This window comes from Mesoplodon mirus (assembly GCF_964341445.2).
Source record: "Mesoplodon mirus genome assembly, chromosome: 13".
In the NCBI taxonomy this organism is placed as follows: domain Eukaryota; kingdom Metazoa; phylum Chordata; class Mammalia; order Artiodactyla; family Ziphiidae; genus Mesoplodon; species Mesoplodon mirus.
In genome coordinates this window covers 60,154,041-60,161,776 of record NC_138989.1, presented here as the reverse complement: position 1 = coordinate 60,161,776, position 7,736 = coordinate 60,154,041, and the positions used below count along the sequence as shown (strand labels likewise).

The 7,736-nt window shown below is 38.1% G+C and overlaps 1 pseudogene across 1 annotated transcript; it reads right to left on the bottom strand.

Moving 5' to 3' along the window:
- Positions 1–5,975: 5,975 nt before the first annotated feature.
- On the bottom strand, positions 5,976–6,775 carry LOC309814840 (large ribosomal subunit protein uL2-like; annotated as a pseudogene). The gene has a single exon. The product of its transcript is annotated as a large ribosomal subunit protein uL2-like (transcript).
- Positions 6,776–7,736: the final 961 nt, after the last annotated feature.

Genomic DNA, 7,736 nt, shown 5'->3' with positions numbered 1-7,736 from the left:
ACCCAAAATCATGGAAAAAGAATAGATAAAGTGCAAGAAACAGTTAACAAGGATCTAGAAGAATTAAAGATGAATCAAGCAATGATTAAAAATGCAATAAATGAAATGAAAAATACTCTAGATGGGATTAAGAGCAGAATAACTGAGGCAGAAGAACAGATAAGTGACATGGAAGATAAAATAATGGAAATAACTGCCACAGAGTAGAATAAAGAAAAAAGAATGAAAAGAACTGAGGACAGTCTCAGAGACCTCTGGGACAACATTAAATGCACCAACATTCGAATTATAGGGTTTCCAGAAGAAGAAGAGAAAAAGAAAGGGACTGAGAAAGTATTTGAAGAGATTATAGTTGAAAACTTCCCTAATATGGGAAAGGAAATAGTTAATCAAATCCAGCAGGCACAGAGAGTCCCATGCAGAATAAATCCAAGGAGAAATATGCCAAGACACATATTAATCAAACAGTCAAAAATTAAACACGAAGAAAACATATTAAAAGCAGCAAGGGAAAACAACAAATAACACACAAGGGAATGCCCATCAGGTTAATAGCTGATCTCTCAGCAGAAACTCAACAATCCAGAAGGGAGTAGTAGGACATATTTAAAGTGATGAAGGAGAAAAACCTGCAACAAAGATTACTCTTCTCAGCAAGGATCTCATACAGATTTCATGGAGAAATTAAAACCTTTACAGACAAGCAAAAGCTGAGAGAGTTCAGCACCACCAAACCAGCTTTACAACAAATGCTAAAGGAACTTCTCTAGGCAAGAAAGATAAGAGAAGGAAAATACCTACAATAACGAACCAAAAACAATTAAGGAAATGGGAATAGGAACATATGTATCGATAATTACCTTAAATGTAAATGGACTAAATGCTCCCACCAAAAGACACAGGTTGGCTGAATGGATACAAAAACAAGACCCATATATATGCTGTCTACAAGAGACCCACTTCAGACCCAGGGACACATACAGATTGAAAGCAAGGGGATGGAAAAAGATATTCCATACAAATGGAAATCAAAAGAAAGCTGGAGTAGCAATTCTTATATCAGGCAAAATAGACTTTAAAATAAAGACTATTAGAAGAGACAAAGAATGACATTACATAATGATCAAGTAATCGATACAAGAAGAAGATATAACAATTGTAAATATTTATGCACCGAACATAGGAGCACCTCAATACATAAGGCCAATACTAACAGCCATAAAAGGGGAAATTCACAGTAACACACTCATAGTAGGGGACTTTAACACACCACTTTCACCAATGGACAGTTCATCCAAAATGAAAATAAATAAGGAAACACAAGCTTTAAATGATACATTAAAAATGATGGACTTAATTGATGTTTATAGGATATTCCATTCAAAAACAACAGAATACACATTTTTCTCAAGTGCTCATGGAATGTTCTCCAGGATAGATCATATCTTGGGTCACAAATCAAGCCTTGGTAAATTTAAGAAAATTGAAATTGTATCAAGTATCTTTTCCAACCACAATGCTATGAGACTAGACATCAATTACAGCAAAAGATCTGTAAAAAATACAAACACATGGAGGCTAAACAATACACTACTTAATAACGTAGTGATCACAGAGAAAATCAAAGAGGAAATAAAAATATACCTAGAAACAAATGACAATGGAGACATGACGACCCAAAACCTATGGGATGAAGCAAAAGGAGTTCTAAGTGGCAAGTTTATAGCAATACAATCCCACCTTAAGAAATAGGAAACATCTTGAGTAAACAACCTGACCCTGCACCTAAAGCAATTAGAGAAAGAAGAACAAAAATCCCCCAAAATTAGCAGAAGGAAAGAAATCATAAAGATCAGATCAGAAATAAATGAAAAAGAAATGAAGGAATTGATAGCAAAGATCAATAAAACTAAAAGCTGGTTCTTTGAGAACATAAATAAAATTGATAAACCATTAGCCATACTCATCAAGGAAAAAAAGGGAGAAGACTCAAATCAATAGAATTAGAAATGAAAAAGGAGAAGTAACAACTGACACTGCAGAAATACAACAGATCATGAGAGGTTACTACAAGAAACTCTATGCCAATAAAATGGACAACCTGGAAGAAATGGACACATTCTTAGAGATGCACAACCTTCTGAGACTGACTCAGGAAGAAATAGAAAATATGAATAGATGAATAGCAAGCACTGAAATTGAAACTGTGATTAAAAATCTTCCAACAAACAAAAGCCCAGGACCAGTTGGCTTCACAGGCGAATTCTATCTAACATTTAGAGAAGAGCTAACACCTAACCTTCTCAAACTCTTGCAAAATATAACAGAGGGAGGAACACTCCCAAACTCATTCTCCAAGGCCACCATCACCTTGATACCAAAACCAGGCAAGGATGTCACAAAGAAAGAAAACTACAGGCCAATATCACTGATGAACATAGATGCAAAAATCCTCAGCAAATTACTAGCAAACAAAATCCAACAGCACATTAAAAGGATCATACACCATGATCAAGTGGGGTTTATTCCAGGAATGCAAGGATTCTTCAATATGTGCAAATCAATCAACGTGATACACCATATTAACAAATTGAAGGAGAAAAACGATATGATCATCTCAATAGAAGCAGAGAAATCTTTTGACAAAATTCAACACCCATTTATGATAAAAAAAAATCCTGCAGAACGTAGGCATAGAGGAAACTTTCCTCAACATAATAAAGAACATATATGGCAAGCCCAGAGCCAACATCATCCTTAATGGTGAAAAACTGAAACCATTTCCACTAAGATCAGGAACAAGACAAGGCTTCCCTCTCTCGCCACTCTTATTCAACATAGTTTTGGAAGTTTTAGCCACAGCAATCAGAGAAGAAAAGGAAATAAAAGGAATCCATTTTGGAAAAGAAGAAGTAAAGCTGCCACTGTTTGCAGATGACATGATACTATACATAGAGAATCCTAAAGATGCTACCAGACAACTACTTGAGCTAATCAATGAATTTGGTAAAGTAGCAGGATACAAAATTAATGCACAGAAATCTCTGGCATTCCTGTACACTAATGATGAAAAATCTGAAAATGAAATCAAGAAAACACTCCCATTTACCATTGCAACAAAAAGAATAAAATATCTAGGAATAAACCTACCTAAGGGGACAAAAGACCTGTATGCAGAAAATTATAAGGCACTGATGAAAGAAATTAAAGATGATACAAATAGATGGAGAGATATATCATGTTCCTGGATGGGAAGAATCAATATTGTGAAAATGACTCTACTACCCAAGCAATCTACAGATTCAATGCAATCCCTATCAAACTACCACTGGCATTTTTCACAGAACCAAAACAAAAAGTTTCAAAATTTGTTTGGAAAAACAAAAGACCCCGAATAGCCAAAGTATTCTTGAGAATGAAACACGGAGCTGGAGGAATCAGGCTCCCTGACTTCAGACTATACTACAAAGCTACAGTAATCAAGACAGTGTGGTACTGGCACAAAAACAGAAAGATAGATCAATGGAACAGGATAGAAAGCCCAGAGATAAACCCACACACATATGGTCACCTTATCTTTGATAAAGGAGGCAGGAACATACAGTGGAGAAAGGACAGCCTCTTCAATAAGTTGTGCTTGGAAAACTGGACAGGGACATGTAACAGTATGAGATTAGATCACTCCCTAACACCACACACAAAAATAGGCTCAAACTGGATTAAAGACCTAAATGTAAGGCCAGAAACTATCAAACTCTTAGAGGAAAACATAGGCAGAACACTCTATGACATAAATCACAGCAAGATCCTTTTGGACCCACCTCCTACAGAAATGGAAAAAAAAACAAAAAATAAACAAATGGGACCTAATGAAACTTCAAAGCTTTTGCACAGCAAAGGAAACCATAAGCAAGACCAAAAGACAACCCTCAGAATGGGTGAAAATGTTTGCAAATGAAGCAACTGACAAAGGATTAATCTCCAAAATTTATAAGCAGCCCATGCAGCTCAATAGAAAAAAAAACAAACAACCCAATCCAAAAATGGGCAAAAGACCTAAATAGACATTTCTCCAAAGAAGATATACAGACTGCCAGCAAACACATGAAAGAATGCTCAACATCATTAATCATTAGAGAAATGCAAATCAAAACTATAATGAGATATCATCTCGCACCAGTCAGAATGGCCATCATCAAAAAATCTAGAAAGAATAAATGCTGGAGAGGGTGTGGAGAAAAGGGAACACTCTTGCACTGCTGGTGGGAATGTGAATTGGTACAGCCTCTATGGAGAACAGTATGGAGGTTCCTTAAAAAACTGCAAATAGAGCTACCATATGACCCAGCAATCCCACTACTAGGCATATACCCTGAGAAAACCATAATTCTAAAAGAGACTTGTACCAAAATGTTCATTGCAGCTCTATTCACAATAGCCTGGAGATGGAAACAACCTAAGTGTCCATCATCGGATGAATGGATAAAGAAGATGTGGCACATATATACAGTGGAATATTACTCAGCCATAAAAAGAAACGAAATTGAGCTGTTTGTAATGAAGTGGATAGACCTAGAGTCTGTCATACAGAGTGAAGTAATTCAGAAAGAGAAAGACAAATACCATATGCTAACACATATATATGGAATTTAAGGAAAAAATGTCACGAAGAACCTAGTGGTAAAACAGGAACAAAGACACAGACCTACTTGAGAATGGACTTGAGGATATGGGGAGGGGGAAGGGTAAGCTGTGACAAAGTGAGAGAGGCATGGACATATATACACTACCAAACGTAAGATAGATAGATAGTGGGAAGCAGCCGCATAGCACATGGAGATCAGCTCGGTGCTTTGTGACCCCCTGGAGGGGTGGGATAGGGAGGGTGGAAGGGCGGGAGATGCAAGAGGGAAGGGATATGGGAACAGGTGTATATGTATGACTGATTCACTTTGTTATAAAGCAGAAACTAATAAAAATAAATAAATAAAAAGAACTTAAAAAACGAAATTGAGCTATTTGTAATGAGGTGGATAGACCTAGAGTCTGTCATACAGAGTGAAGTAATTCAGAAAGAGAAAGACAAATACCGTCTGCTAACACATATATATGGAATTTAAGAGAAAAAAATGTCATGAATAACCTAGAGGTAAGACAGGAATAAAGGCACAGACCTACTAGAGAATGGACTTGAGGATATGGGGAGGGGGAAGGGTAAGCTCTGACAAAACGAGAGAATGGTATGGACTTATATACACTACCAAACGTAAAATAGATAGCTAGTGGGAAGCAGCTGTATAGCACAGGGAGATCAGATCACTGCTTTGTGACCACCTAGAGCGGTGGGCTAGGGAGGGTGGGAGGGAGGGAGATGCAAGAGGGAAGAGATATGGGAACATATGTATATGTATAACTGATTAACTTTGCTATAAAGCAGAAACTAACACACCATTGTAGAGCAATTATACTCCAGTAAAGATGTAAAAAAAAAAAAGAAGCTTAAAATACCAACTTTCTTCTTCATCTTGGTTGCAAACTTTTAAAAATTCAGTTATTTTGAATGCCTGTGGATTAGAAAAGGAGGTGAAAGGCCACTAACTTTTTGTCCAAATACCTTTTTTCTTCTATAGAGGAGGCTAAGAATAAACTGAGATGGTTCAATGGCTTTAATAAAACAAGAAAAAACTGGAATTCCAGATTATGTGAACAATAAAGTATTGTTTGTTAGCTTTAGAGATGGGGAAATAAGAATATCTCAGAATACTATTTTGAGCTTTGTTACTCTGGGCAGGTTAAATTGTGTTCTTCTGAGAAGACAGAGGGATTGATGGGATGATATCATCAAATTCTAGGATTTCAAATTGCTTCCATGCCTGAAAGTTTGACAGTTTCAAATGGAATAAAGGTGTTCCTTACCAAAGCTGCATAAGAACAAGTAAAAACAGGCTAGAATAATTTTTGTGTTTGTGTGTGAAAATGACAAACTTTATTGAGACCCCAGCCCTAATTCTCTTTCTCCTGCACAGTCTTGGTTCCCTGGAGACACCCATTCCAGCAGGCAACAATGAGACCCACTTTCCGGACAGCAGGGGTATCTCTGTGGATGGTAGAGGGTTTGCCAATGTGCTGGTTGTTGCCACCTCTGAAGGGAGACTCAACAGGGTTCATGGCCGCACCCCATATGCATGGCCTACAGTTCCTCTTTGCCTTAGACTTGTGGTAGGCACAGCCGGCCTTCAGAATGGGCTTGTCAATGCAGCCACCTCCAGCCACCACACTGACAACAGCTCTGTTGACAGAAGAGATGACCTTCTTGGAGCCCAAGGGCAGTTTCTCTGGTCTTCTTTGTCTCAGGGTTGTGGGAGATGACAATCGCATAGTTCCCAGAGGCTCTGGCCAGCGTGCCCCAGTCACCAGCCTTCTCCTCCAGACAACACATGATGGTGCCATCGGGCATGGTGCCCACCAGCAGCATATTGCCGATGTTGAGCTGGGCGTTCTTGCTGTAGTACACAAACTGGCCAGTGTGGATGCCCTCGGCGGCAATGAACAGCTCTGTCCGCTTCTTAGAACGGTACGGATCCTGGAAGACCACCTTGGCAAAGGGCACACAGCAGCCCGGGTCATGGATGATGTCCTTCATGATGTCCTTGATGTAGCCGTGTCGCTCGGCGAAGTCCACAGCGTGCAGACGCGTGACGCCCTTTTGGCGATTCACACGCATGTGGAACACGGAGCCAGCGCCCTTTCTCTGCCCAAGGATCACACGGCCCATCACGGCAGTCTGATTCTGAGCGCAGCCAAAAGAGCAGGCTAGAATAATTGTAAATGACATTTATCTCTAAATATTCATTCAACTAAAATCAGAACATAAGAGGGCAGTGATGTGAAAGAAAATGCCTATAACAGAAAGTAACATTTTATAGATATTTATCCTGCTTAGTTGGACATTTTGACTAACTTCATACATTTTTAAGAAAAAAAATCATGCTTTCTTAATTATGATCTTTCTTGTTATTCAAATATTTTAGTTCTTCATCAAAGACTTATTAATATTAACTAATTTGATTATAACATTTGAATTTATTTACTTCTCTACCACTTCTTTTATCTTCTCCATCTCTTCAGTCTTTCTAATCCCTTTCTCAGGATTTTTGCTTACACTATTCCCCAATCAAAAATGTTCTCACCTCTTTCTGAGGAAACACTAATCACTTTATATACTTCATTCAAATCCTCACTATTACATACAATCCTCCATGACTATCATAAGCTGTGTTATCACAAATTCATGCTGCTTTCCTAATTATCAAGTCTAAAGGCATATTTTCATTACTCATTTCTTTATACTATTTACTAAATTTTAAGGTGGTTATCATCTCCTCAACTTTGACATTATCTTCCATAATGACTTTTGTTGTGAGCATGTCCTACGGTTTTGTCTGCTGTCACACCTGAGTCCATTTTAAGTGTCAACTTCACAAACCATAGTCCTAATTAAGGGACCCTGCAGAGTAAGCATCACAGTTTTTTCTCCTTGATATGACCTTCCAGCTATACTTCATTGGCCCTAAGATGGACATCTCTCCAAACAGCAGCCAATAAACAGGAGGAGAAGTTTCACAGAGGGGTATCCCTGCACAGAATGTGGGAGCAGAAGTCTTCTTATAGCAATATAAAACATGACTTGTGTAAAACATCTGTTTTGCATACATCATCTCACAATATAGCACTCT